Source organism: Heterodontus francisci, unplaced genomic scaffold (assembly GCF_036365525.1).
Source record: "Heterodontus francisci isolate sHetFra1 unplaced genomic scaffold, sHetFra1.hap1 HAP1_SCAFFOLD_278, whole genome shotgun sequence".
NCBI lineage: Eukaryota > Metazoa > Chordata > Chondrichthyes > Heterodontiformes > Heterodontidae > Heterodontus > Heterodontus francisci.
In genome coordinates, this window is record NW_027141343.1 from 512,550 (window position 1) to 527,130 (window position 14,581).

At 45.0% G+C, this 14,581-nt stretch overlaps 1 non-coding gene across 1 annotated transcript; it reads right to left on the bottom strand.

Moving 5' to 3' along the window:
- Window positions 1-2,573: 2,573 nt before the first annotated feature.
- On the bottom strand, window positions 2,574-2,655 carry trnas-gcu (transfer RNA serine (anticodon GCU)). Its single transcript has one exon. It is a non-coding gene; the product is annotated as a tRNA-Ser (tRNA).
- Between the last annotated feature and the right edge of the window lie 11,926 nt (window positions 2,656-14,581).

The window sequence follows — 14,581 nt, forward strand, 5'->3', positions numbered from 1 at the left end:
GATAGAGTAGAATGTGGGAAAATGTGAGGTTATCCACTTTGGTAGGAAGAATAGAAAAGGGAAATATTATTTAAATTGTGAGAGATTACAGAATGCTGCGGTGTAGAAGGATCTGGGTGTCCTCGTACATGAATCACAAAAAGTTACCATGCAGGTACAGCAAATAATTAGGAAGGCAAATGGAATGTTACCCGTTATTGCAAGGGGGATGGAACATAAAAGTAGAGACGTCTTGCTACAAATGTACATGGTGCTGGTGAAACCACAAAAGGAGTACTGTGTACAGTTTTTGTTTCTTTATTTAAGGAGGGATATACTTGCATTGGAGGCAGTTGAGAGAAGGTTCATTGGATTGATTCCTGTGATGAAGGTGTTGTCTTATGAGGAAAGCTGAGCAGGATGGACCGATACTCATTGGAGTTGAGAAAAATGAAAGGAGAACGTATTGAGACATATAAGATTCTGAGGGGGCTTGACAGGGTAGATGCTGAGAGGATGTTTCCCCTTGTGGTGGAATCTAGAACGAGGGGACACAGTTTCAGATTTAGGGGTTTTTCATTTAAGAAGGAATTTCTTCTCTCAGATTGTCATTAATCTTTGGAATTCTTTACAGCAGAGAGCAGTGGAGGCTGGGTCATTGAATGTCTTCAAGATTTTTATCTACAAGAGAGCCAAGGGTTTTGTGGGCAGGCAAGAAAGTGGGGTTGAGGTCATGATCAGGTCAGCCATGATCCTATAGAATGGCGGAGCAAGCTCGAGGGGCCAAATGGCCTACTCCTGCTACTAGTTCTTCTGATCTTATGTTCGTATGATCTCATTGCAGCTTGGTCCAAGCAGAGACGAAAGAGTGGAATTCCAGAGGAGAGGTGAGAGTGATTACCCTTGAGTGAGTGTGGCATCAAGGATCCCCAGCAAAATTGAAGTCAGTGGGAATCAGGGGGAAAACTCTCCACTTGTTGAAGTCATACCTCGCCCAAGACAAGATGTTGTGGTTCGTGGAGGCCAATCATCTCAGCTCAAGACATTGCCTCAGGAGTTTTTCAGGGTAGTGTCCGAGACCCAAACATCCCAGCTGTTTCATTGACGACTTTCTCTTCAACATAAGTCAGAAGTGGGAATGTTAGATGATGACTCACAACTCTTCAGATACTGAAGCAGTCTGTGCCTGCAAGCAGCAAGACCTGAACAACATTCAGGCTTGAGCTGATAAGTGACAAGCAACCTTCTGGCCACACAAGTGCCAAGCAGTGAACATCTCCAATGAGAGAGAAAAAAAATCTACCTTTTGATATTCAGAAGCATTATCATCGTTAAATGCCCCACCATCAACATCTTGACCAGAAACGTAACTGGACCAGTCACATCTATGCTGTGGCTATAAGCGCAGGTCAGAGATTACGAATTCTGCATCGAGAATCTCACCTCCTGACACCCCAAATCCTGTCCACCATCTACAAGGAACAAGTCAGGAGTGTGATGGAATACATCCCACTCAACAACACTCAAGAAGCTCAACACCATCCAGGACAAAGCAGCGCACTTGATCGGCACCTCACCCACCACCTTAAACATTCAATCCCTCCACAACCAGTAAACAGTGGCTGCAGTGTGTACCATCTCCATATGCACTGCAGCAACTCGCCAAGTATCCTTCAACAGCACCTTCCAAACGCGTGACCACTACCACCTCGAAGGACAAGGGCAGCAGATCCATGGGAACTCACTACCTGCAGGTTCCCCTCCAAGTCACTCACCATCCTGACTTGGAACAATATAGCCATTTCTTCACTGTTGTTGGGTCACAATCCTGGAACTCCCTCCCCAATAGCACTGTGGGTGTTCCTGCACCATATGGACTGCATCAGTTCAAAAAGGCAGCTCTCCACCACCTTCTCAACGGCAATAGGAATGGGTAATAAATGCTAGCCTTATCAGCGATACACCCAAGAATGAATAAAAACCAAATAACTCTCCACAGATTCCCCACATTCTGGGCTTGGACATTTACTTCAGGAGCACAGAGCTTTATGTCACTGCAACATCAGTTCCAATCTTCAGATTCTGTTCACTTTTCACATTATTTTCTACCAGTCCACCAGCTTTTATTAATTCAGTATTCGGGTCTCTGCTCCTCCGCCGTTTCTAACATCTCACCTCTTACAAAAAAACACTCTGATCTATTGTAGGTAGTAGATGACCCCTCATTTTAAACTCCATCTGCCAAAGCACTGCTCTATCACTTAATCTATCAAGAAGATTTGAAAATAAATTTCTTGCCAAAGGATAATTTTCTGCATCTGCTCCCTCGCCATTTGCTTTTCCCATTTGTCTTTCACTTGGTGCAAATCCAGAGAAAGTAAAGATGGAAGGAAGGAGGGGAGGAAAAATACTACTCCGTTTCGTGATCCCTATTTGATCTTCATTCCAGTGCAGTTTGGGTGAAGAATTCCAATTGTCTGTCTCAATTTTAATAAAGGATAACAAATTCTGGAATCACGGTTTGGACAAAGACAAGAACATGTTTCGAGGCTGACTTTCCACATAAACAATACTCTGAACAGTTCATAAACTAGCGACAAGGATGGGATTCGAACCCACGTGTGCAGAGCACAATGGATTAGCAGCCCATCGCCTTAACCTCTCGGCCACCTTGACAGTTGCGTTGACATAGCTGTCACCTTCAGCACAGCTTCTGGCTGTGCAGCCTGCTGTGTAATGATGGAAATATATCTTCTGTCAGTAAATGAAGTTGGGAATGGAGCGGTGTGAAACATTTCCAGACCATGTCCAACACGTTTCTACTCAGTATGAAAACCCACCACGGAAAGACTGGAACATGCAATCATTTCATCACATCATGATTAACATCACTCAGACACCTGAACCATTAGGTCACTGACGAAGTCATGATGACCGAATTTCTCATGAAATGACAACTGAACTAACTGACTGGAAGAATTGCTTTAACTCCACATGATCAGCGAGGCACAGCCTCAGGCCGACTTGTCGGGTGGTGTAAACAGATATCACTGCTTCTGATCTTCACCAGAACAGAGAGTGAGATGTAACATTGATCATCAAACAGACTGTGAGAGAATACAACAGAATAAAACACATGGAGAGACACTGTGGAATAACAAATAGATTTGATTGGAATGTTGAAATTTTGATTGGAATGGATAAAACACCAGAAACAGCAGATTAAATTGGGATTCTCATCATTATATTGATCTGGGACAGAAAAGAGAAGAAGGAAGAAAAGAAAGGATGGAACTGTTCAATTTTTTCAGTTTTTTCACTCGTCCATCAAAGCTGATAAAAAAACTTTGCAAATAACAGAGAATTTCCCCAAAAAGGGAGATTAAATGTTGCTGAAACCTTGGATTGAAGGATGTCCCAACAGATCACCTGTTTAACTGTCTCCTCACGGGGGAATTCAATCAGTGAGTAATATTATTCTCTACTTTTTTTGTTAATTGGTCCCAGAACTGTCACTTGGAATTAATATCTGTGTTCCGACTCCTGAATAATAAAATTGTGAGTTTCTCGATATTTTCTGGACACAGTTCCTGCTGAAAGAACTAAGAATTCTTTCTAATTTACACAATACTATATACACACTCATCAAGCCTGCTAAGCTAGCATCCTTGGTGCTGCTCTCTCTTCTCCCAAACCTCATCTCATGTGACTGTTACATCATCACTCTGACAGTGGGAGGGGTTGTTCACACTATCTTCAGAATTAACCCGAGGCATCCTTATACCACACTGTCTGTCCAAAAAAAATGGGTGGAGGGAACTTCCTTCATTTATCAAAACACCAACAGCGGCACAGTGGCGCAATGGATAGCACCACAGCCTCACAGCTCCAGCGACCAGGATTCAGTTCTGGGTACTGCCTGTGTGGAGTTTGCAAGTTCTCCCTATGTCTGTGTGGGTTTCCGCCGGGTGCTCTGGTTTCCTCCCACCTTCAAAAGACTTGCAGGTTGATAGGTAAATTGGCCATTGTAAATTGTCCCGAGTGTAGGTACGTGGTTGGAGAATGGTGGGGATGTGGTAGAGAATATGGGATTAATGTAGGATTAGTATAAATGGGTGGTTGCTGGTTGGCACAGACTCGGTGGGCCAAAGGGGCTGTATCTCTAAATAAGAAAAGTAAAATCAAAGCTACCAGTCGTAAATCAACTCAAACCCATTAGAGAGAGAGAGAGAGAGACTGTCAGAGAACTTCCTGCATCCAGTCCTGACCCTGTCACACTCAGCAGCTTCTCACCCAGACCCCACTCTCATCAACACTGAACATTGTTACCGAGACCCTTCAAATACTGTTTTTAAAAGAGAGAAAAATTCTAACTTCATCACAGCTCGATTGAATAGAACAAAGTTTAATATCTTCTCGTCGTCACTCGGTAACCACATGAGACAGTCCTTAAATCAGTAGCATAAATTATCAGCTGTAAGAATGTTTGTCATTGGGTTGAATCATTTCTGTGTGAGGAATGTTCCAGCATCATAAACCAGGGGAACGTGTTGACTGAGCTGTGTCTTCATCTCTTCTGGGCAGTTGGACAGTTCACCCTTCATTCTGCTCTGATTCACTTTCCCAAAGCGGATCTACAGATTCTCAAATCCAGAGACTGGGTTTTCTTATTTGGTTCCTGTTGATTTTTCTTCCTCCTGAATGATAATATATTCCAAACTCGGATGAACCTTTCCCTGTGTCCCGGTCTCGGTTAAAAGCGACAAATAACGGCACCAACATTCTGAAAAATACAACACGGTCACATTCTGCTTCAGTGAGATTAATGCTGAGGCAGTTTCCGTGTCGAATTCGATTGTGAACAAATTTCTCTCAAGGAAATTGTGAGTGATCAAGTATTTGCACTGAATTTCTGTGCAAGAAGGGACAGTTTCAAACAGCCATTCCCAAATCACTTCCTTCACAAAGACAAAGACTGTGCTGTCTTAACGTGTTCCTCAACTTCACAAACAGATTTGAACTCGAAGTTCAAGAGAAGACAGAGATGTGAATGATTGACAGTGTAATCTTTAAATCATAATTTTCCGTTTCTTCGTTGAAGTGAGGCTCAACCCTAAGCCACTAGAGATCGCGGAAAGCTACAAACTTGGATCCAGAAATCAGAAAAGTAGTGAAACAGTTGGTGAGTACATTGTGACACTGAAGAATTTATCACCACATTGCAACATTGGCACATTCTTAGACCGTACATTATGAGACAGATTTGTGCTTATATTGGTGGATGAGAAAAGATACTAAACACACAAAATCCCAATTTGAGCTAGTGTGTAAGAATGCTCTTTCCACGGAGATAGCATGAAAGAATGCTCGTGAATTTCGTCCTATGCCAGTGACAGTAGCACACTTCAGAGGAACTTAAACACACTGGTAAAATGGGCTTTCACACATCAGATAAAATTTTACACAGAAAATTGTGAAGTGATACAGTTTGGGAGGAAGAATGAGACAATGTACACCAATCATTTTCGATCAAGGTTTGAAAAGGTTGCGAAGAGCAAACAGGACACTTGGCTTCATTAGTAGAGGCATTGAGTAAAAGCAAATAAGTTATGCTAAACCTTTATAAAACACTGGGGCTGAATGGCCTACTCCTGCACCTCCACGAAAAGCTTCCACTCCAGGCTCGGACACCCTCTTCAGGATCACTCTCCATACATCCCGCCATTCCACGCACAGATATCTCCCTCAGGATCAGATCACAGCTCCACAGTCCTGCCACATTCAATCGTGAATGGTGGTGGATAATTAAATAACTAACAAGATGAGGAGGCTCCAAAAACATTCACATCCTCAATGATGGTGGTGCTGAGCACGTCAATGCAAAAGATGAAGCTGAAGCATTTGCAACCATCTTCAGTCAGAAATATTAAGTGGATTTGATCTGTGCTAATTTCAGCTCCTCATGCTCGCTGGTGCCTTGGTTCTCTGGAGCTAATTTCAGAGTAAATCATGCAGCTTGACAATTGGAGCCAAAGAAAAAGACACAGGAGAGGTTGAAAGTGCCAAAACCTGGGATTGAACCAAGAACTGTCTAACTGTTAGTTCAGCACGAACTCAACAAAGCTATTTCAACAACACACGAAAGCCACCATTCTGTCACTGCTGTGGAAGACAATATATACATTAAAGTGTTTGTAAAAAGTTACAGAACACAACAGGTGAGTAATATTCCCCATTGTTTTCTCAGTACTGATGGAGTGTGAAGTGGGAGACAGCCAGAGGTCCCACTGTGCCACACTGACCCTGAGCTGTGAGTGAAATGAGATAAAGTTCAATCTTTAGCAGAGAGATTCTGGAGAGAGGTAAGAGTCCTGAATCAAGGAAAGACTTTCTGACACAATAAAAGCAAAATACTGCAGATGCTGGAAATCTGAAATAAAAACAAAAAGTGCTGGAAATACTCAATAGCTCTGGCAGCATCTGTGGTGAGAGAAACGGAGGTAACATTTCTGGTTAGATTAGATTAGAGATACAGCACTGAAACAGGCCCTTCGGCCCACCAAGTCTGTGCCAAACATCAACCACCCATTTCTACTAATCCTACACTAATCCCGTATTCCTACCAAACATCCCCACCTGTTCCTATATTTCTCTGCCACCTACCTATACTAGTGACAATTTATAATGGCCAATTTATCTGTCAACCTGCAAGTCTTTTGGCTTGTGGGAGGAAACCGGAGCACATGGAGAAAACCCACGCAGACACAGGGAGAACTTGCAAATTCCACACAGGCAGTACCAGGAATCGAACCCAGGTCCCTGGAGCTGCGAGGTGGCGGTGCGAACCACTGCACCACTGTGCTGGTCTGTGACCTTTTTTCAGAACTGACACTGGTTAGAAAAGAATTAGGTTTTAAACAAGTGAATGGGAGGGGCATGTGGGAGAGAACAAAGGGGAAGGTGTTTGATAGGGCAGAGGGCAGGAGAGATTAAATAACAAAGCTGTCCTCTGACAAAGGCAAAGAGTGTGTTAATGCTTGCGGTTGCCTGACACCAGTCATGCTCTGATGTTTTTGAACACAATGTTCAATCCACAAGGCTGCAGAGTGCCGAATCAAAAGGTCGGGTGCTGCTCCTCGAGCTTGGGTTGATTTTAACTGGAACACTGGAGCAGACCAAAGACAGAAATGTTGACATGAGAGCAGGGGGAGTGTTGAAATGGCAAGCAAACAGAAGCTCAGGGTCATGCTTTCGGCCTGAGCAGAGGTGTTCCACCTAATCTGCGTTTGGTCTCTCCAGTTTAGAGGAGACCGCATTGTGAGCAGTGAATACAGTATACATAATTGAAAGAAGTACAAGTAAATCGCTGCTTCACCTAAAAGGAGTGTTTGGGGCTTTAGATAATGAGCAGAGAGGAGGGAAAAGGGCAGGTATTATATCTCCTGAGATTGCATGGGAAGGTGCCTTGGGAAGGGGACATGGTATTGGGGGTAATGGAGGAGTGGACCAGGGTCCACTCTGGTCCCTCTCTGAAGGTCCCTTCAGAATGTTGACAGGGGATGGGAGGATGCGTTTGGTGGTGGCATCACGCTGGAGGTGGCGGAAATGGTGGAGAATGATCCTTTGGATGTGGAGGCAGGTGGGGTGGAACGTGAGGACAGGGGGAACCCTGTCGCAGTTCTGGGAGGGAGGGGAAGGGGACAGGCAGAGGTTGAGAGTCCTGTCAACTGCACTGGGAGGGGGCGGGGGGGAGTAGTTGAAATCTGGTGATGTTGTTGAATATTAATTTCAAACACTCCTTGAACTCTCTGCTGCTGAAGACTGAAAAAGGGAAGAACAACCACACAACAAGGGTCTCAAATCCAAGACCCTGAGATTAAAAGTCTCATGCTCTACCAACTGAGCTCACAAGGCCTGATACAGTACTTCTACTCTGTCTGTTATTGGACGGATGCAGCTGTTGGCTCCACCCCAAGGGCGGGAATTTGTTCCACCAACTATGAAGCAGTTTCCGATCAATTCCCCAGATTATCAGTAAATCCACTTCCAGAAGCCCCAAAGTGTGATATATTCCTCTCACTCATCAATAATAAAACTGAAATCTTTTTACCTTCCAAATGCTGTCATCTATTTTGTCAGTATTTATTTCTCTCTCCTTTTTATTTAGTTCATGCATTTCTTCAGAATTTTTTTTTCAATTATATCTGAGGGAAGAAATGAACAGATCTGGCAGCTCAAAACTGGGCATCCATGAGACACTGTGGGCCATCAGCAGCAGCAGAATTGTATTTAAACACAATATGTTACCTCATGGCCTGGCATATCCCTCACTCTACCATTACCATCAAGCCAAGGGAGCAATAGTGGTTCAATGAAGTGTGCAGGAGGGCATGTCAGGAGCAGCACCAAGCAGACCTAAAAATGAGTGAAGCTGCAACACAGGATTACTTGCATGTCAGATAGCGGAAGCAGCATGCAATAGACAAAGTTGAGTGATCTCACAACCAACAGATCAGATCAAAGCTCTGCAGTCCTGCCACATCCAGTCCTGAATGGTGGTGGATAATTAAACAATTAACAGGAGGACGAGGCTCCACAAATATCCCCATCCTTCATGATAAGGGAGACCAGTATATCAGTGCAAAATACAAGGTTGAATCATTTGCAACCATCTTCAGCCAGAAGTGCCATGTAGATGATCAATCTCGGCCTCGTCCTGAGGTCCCCAGCATCACAGGTGCCAATCTTCAGCTAAATCCACTTCACTCCACATGATATCAAGAAATGGCTGAAGGCTCTGGATACTGAAAACATCCTGCCTGCAGTGTAGAAGACTTGTGCTCCAGAACTAGCCACGCCGCCCGCCAAGCTACAACACTGGCATCAACCCAGCAATGTGGAAAATTGCCCAGGTATGTTCTGTATACAAAAGGCAGGACAAATCCAACCCGGTCAATTCCTGCCCCATCAGCCTCCTCTTGATCATCAGTAAAGTGATGGAAGGTGTCGTTGACAGTGCTATCAAGCAGCACTTACACAGCCATAACCTACTCACCAACGCTCATTTTGGGTTCCGCCAGGGCCACTTAGTTCCTGACCTCATTATGGCCTTGGCACAAATATGGACAGAAGAGCTGAATTCAGGAGGTGAGGTGAGGTGACAGTGACTGCTCTTGCCAAGGGCATCAAGGAGCCCTTGCAAAATTGAAGTCAATGGCAATCAAGGAGAAAAATCTCCACTGGTTGGAGTCATACCTTGCGCAAAGGAATATGGTGCTGGTTGTTGGTGGCCAATCATCTCAGTACCAGACATCGCTCAGGAGTTCCTCAGGGTAGTGTCCTCGGCCCCAACCATCTTCAGTTGCTTCATCAATAAACTTCCTTCCATCATAAGGTCAGAAGTGGAAATGTTCACTGATGATTGCAAAATGTTCAGTTGCATTCGTAACTCCTCAGATACTGAAGCAGTCCGTGTCCACATGTAGAGAGACCTGGGCAAGATTGGGCTTGGACTGATAAGTGGCAAGTAACACGCACGCCACAAAAATGCCAGGCAATGACCATTTCCAACAAGAGTGAATCTAACCATCTCCCCTTGACAGTCAATGACATTACCATTGCTGAATCCTTCACAATCAACATCCGGGGGGGGTTACCAATGAGCAGAAACTGAATTGGATCAGTCATATAAATACCGTAGCTACAAGAGCAGGTCAGAGGCTGGGAATTCTGCTGCAAGTAACTCACCTCCTGTCCACCATCTACAAGGCACAAGTCAGGAGTGTGATGTAATACTCCCCACTTGCCTGGATGAGTGGAGCTCCAACAACACCAAAGAAACTCAACACCATCCAGGACAAAGCAGATCACTTGATCAGCACTCCATCCACTACTTTAAATATTCACTTCCTGCACCACCAGTGAACAGTGGCAGCAGTGTGTACCATCGACAAGATGCACTGCAGCAACTCACCAAGCCTCCTTCGAAAGCACCTTCCAAACCCCCAATCTCGACCACCTAGAAGGACATTCGATGAATGGGAACACCACCATCTGCAAGCTCCCCTCCAAGTTACACACTGTCCTGACTGGGAACTATATCACCATTCCTTCACTGTCACTGGATCAAAACCTTGGAACTCCCTTCCTAACAGCACTGTGGGTTTACGTACAACACATGGACTGCAGCAGCTCCAAAAAGGCGGCTCACCACCACCTTCTCAAGGGCAATTAAGGATGGACAATAAAGGCTGCGTTTGCTGACAATGCAACCACTAGGTGGCACAACTCGCTTTCTCCCCCTCCTTCGCACCGGCCGCTTCCACCCTCCACAGTCGCTCGCTCCAGACCTCGCTGCTCCCCCCCCCACTACTTCCCTGGCCGATTGTCTCCCGATCATGTCACCCCATTCTCCGGTCGTTCGCTCACTCCCCACCACCCCCATCCCCTCCAGCCACTAGCTCGAGGCCGCGCTGCTTCCCTCCTCTCGGCTCCTTGCTCCCACGTTTGTCCAGTCTCCACGCGCCGCCCGAAGAAGTAAGGTGGGCTGCAAAGTGTGACGGAGGAGCGAGTAGTGAGTGGCCTAGAGGAGGGAAGTGGCACGGCCTAGAGCTAGCGGCTGGAGCAGGGGTTGGGGGGCAGAGAGCAAGCGGCCATAGAGCTGGATGACGCGGGCGGGGAACAATTGTCCATGGGAGCATCGAGGTGTGGAGCGAGCGGCTGAGGGGAGGAAGCGTCGAGGCCTGGAGCGAGTTGCCGAGGGGGGAGAGCTCCAGCCTCAAAGTCTCCTATTCAGCCGCGTCCTCTAGCTGAGTGAGGGGCTGGATACCCGATGACGCTTTAGCGTACATGTGCGAAGAATGACCAGGCGCAGATATGCGATGATGTTGGCGCTGTGCAATGACATCATCCTACGCATGTGCCACTTAATCCTGGCAAGATGTAGCTGTGCCTATGAGCAGCTTGGCACAGTCCGATGATGTCAGCGGACCGCTGCATTGACAGGAATCACATTGTGTCAGCAGTGCCCACATCCCATGAAAGAATAAAAAAGAGATTTACCACAAAGGTAGCAGGGTGAGGGATTTCAGTTATGTGGAGAGATTGGAGAAGCTGGGGTTGTTCTCCTTGCAGCAGAGAAAATTCAGAAGAGATTTGACACATTTGTTCAAAATCATGAAGGTTTTCAATATTTTAAATAAGGAGAAACTGTTTCCAGTGGTAAAAGGGTCAGTAAGCAGAGGACACAGATATCAGATGATTGGCAGAAGAACCAGAGGTGACATGAAGAACCATTTTTTACACTGCAATGTGTTGTGATAAAGAAAGAAAAGACTTGCATTTATATAGCACCTTTCAAGACCACTGGATATATCAAAGCACTTTGTAGACAATGAAATACTTTTGAAGTGCAATCATTGTTGCAATGTCAGAAATGCAGGAGCTGATATTCACAAACAGCAATGTGATAATGTCTAACTGATCTGATTGAGGGGCAAATATTGATCATAACACCAGGGGTGGTGCAATGGTTAGCACTGCAACCTCACAGTTCCAAGGACCCAGGTTCGACTCTGGGTATTGCCTGTGCAGAGTTTGCAAGTTCTCCCTGTGACCATGGGGGTTTTTGCCGGGTGCTCCGGTTTCCTCCCTTGCAGGTGATAGGTAAATTGGCTGTTGTAAATTGCCCCTAGTGGAGGTAGAGAATATGGGATTACTGTCGGATCAGTATCAGTGGGTGGTTGTTGGTCGGCACAGACGAGGTGGGCTGAAGGGCCTGTTTCAGTGCTGTGGCTCTCAATAAAAATAAAATACTTGCTCTTCACTTGTTTGAAATTGCAGCATGGGATCTTTTACATTCACCCAAACATGCAGACCAGGTCTTGGTTTAACATCACACCTGAAAGGCAGCACCTTAAACACCCTCAGTGCTGCACTGGAGTGTCAGCTGTGAAATCTGAACCCAGAAGCTTGTGATTTCGAGGTGAGTGTGACCAACTGAGCCACAGCTTTTACCTGAGTCGCAATCCTTCTCCCAACAGTTTCTCTCTATCGGGTCTGTCACGACCCCTCATGATTGTGAACACCTCTATCAAATCTCCTCTCAAAGGAGAACAACCCCAGCTTCTCCAATCTATCCACATAACTGAAATCCTAACCACACGTTGCAGAAAGGAATTTTTCCTCATGTTCCTTCTGGTTTTGTGAGTCACCTTAAATCTGTAACTTCGGTTATTGACCGTTCGGCAGTTAGAAACAGTTCCTCTGTATTTACTCCACCTCAAACCTTCAAGGAAGCTCTGCAAAGTAACTGAAAATCAAGTTGTCAGAAGTGGGATTTAAACACATGCCTCCAGTGAAAGCTGCAACCTGAACAGAGAAGCTGAAACCGCTCAGTCACCTCAACTGTTCAGACCTTTTTGACCTCGTCATCACTTCTGTACTTTGAAAGGTTCACTCAGTTCTGGAACTTCTTCAATGTTACTGGAATGCTCAGTGATTGGGATATTAACTCCCCCGGGTTTTCCTGAGCTTGTTCTCGGTCTATGGGGATGTTTGTCCTGGGCCGTGGAATCTTGCATCCCTGTAATGGACATTAACCCACTGATTGAATCTGTATTCACTGCTTTCCGCTGGTGCTGGGTAATTGCAGAGTGTGGGGCTGGAATGTTGCTGCTTGTCCCGGCCTCACTCACTCTGGGAAAGAGTGAATAATTGATGCGTCTGTTTCTGTATCTGAAATGTGACTTCGATCTGCTGTTATTAACCGAGGCAGCGCTGCAGAAGGATACGTTAATAATCTCTCACTAATCAACTGTAAACAGTCGGAATGTGTAACTTTGAGCAGCGCTTTCTGCACCGTCAGGGCTGGAAAGTTGAGTGAGGGAGAAACACTGTCTGTATCTGAGTGTGTACAGCACTGTACAGAGAAAGAGCCAATATACCGGGGCTGAGACACAGTGCATCTTTTCACATTTAATCACAATCATATCCACAGTCAGGAGCTGAAAATGATGAAAAACCAAATAGCAAGAGCAAAAATAAGAAAACTAAGTAAGTATAGATTAGCTGATAAGCTTTCACTGTGTTACCTGGTATTCTACTGTTTTATATTCAATGCTCTCTCCACTGTGGCCAGGGAATGATTTCTTCTCAAAGGCTGAACATTAACAAAACTGCTTGTAATTTAAAATCATTTAAAAGTAATTCCATGGAGCGAATGGGGCAAAGTCAAATAACTGCACCAATTATAGGAGAGCTGGTTGGTGATGACGTGGATGTGTCTGCAGTGTGCAGGACCAGACTGTTTCTATAGATTCACAATTAATATTCCACCCTTTATTTATAACAGTAAAACTGATCGTGGACAATGGCTATTCTGGTTGCAGCAACCTGAAGATTTAACTCATTGACACCCTGCTTTAGGGTAATCTAGAAAGCACAACATGCAGCTCTGTCAGTTAGTGTGCTTGTTTGTTCACCTGCAATTTGATGGTTCAAGCACATAAACGGATGAGGCTTTATTAACTTAAACTCTTCTACATCTGCTATATTACTCTTGCTGTTGATTTTTCAAAGATAAGGTTAATCAAGTCTTTCTTTGTGAAATCCATGCTGACTGTGTTTTATTATTTTCCATTTCCATCTGTATTTTCTACTTTGGAGGATTACAGGATATTATCATTTTTTTTATTCATTCATGGGAGGTGGGTGTCGCTGGCTCGGCCAGCATTTATTATCCATCCCTAATTGCCTTGAGAAGGTGGTGCTGAGCTGCCTTCTTGAACCACTGCAGTCCATGTGCTGCTGTTATGAAGAGAGTGCCAGGATTTTGACCCAGCAACAGTGAAGGAACGGTGATACAGTTACAATTCAGGATGGTGTGTGGCTTGGAGGGGAACTTGCAGGTTGTGGTGTTCCCATGCATCTGCTGCCCTTGCCCTTCTAAGTGATAAAGGTCATGGGTTTGGAAGGTGCTGTCAAAGGAGCCTTGGCGCATTGCTGCAGTGCATCTTGTGGATGGTACACACTGCTGCCACTGTGTGCCAGTGATGGAGGGCATGAATGTTGTAAATGGGGTGCCAATCAAGCGGGCTGCTTTGTCCTGTTGAGTTTCTTGAGTATTGTTGGAGCTGCATCCAGCCAGACAAGTGGAGAGTATTCCATCACACTCCTGACTAGTGTACAGGCTTTGGGGAGTCAGGAGGTGAGTTACTTGCCGCAGGATTCCTAATCTCTGACCTGCTCTTGTCGCCATAATATTTATATGGCTACTGCAGTTCAGTTTCTGCTCAATGGTAACCCCCAGGTTGTTGATAGTGGGGGATTCAGCGATGGTAATGCCATTGAATGTCAAAGGGAGATGGTTAGATTCTCTCTTGTTTGGGATGGTCATCGTCTGGCAGTTGTGTGGTGGGAATCTTATACATCTTTATTGTGGAGTACTCTATTGTACTGTTGAGTGACTGCACTTGAAAAGTCGTGAAATGCAAGTCTTGCTTTTTCCATTGTTATCAGTGTCATTGTGATCAAAAGATAGGATTCATGAGCACAAAGTTTAAATCAATTTTGATTAAAATAATGTAAAAGCATCTATATTTTT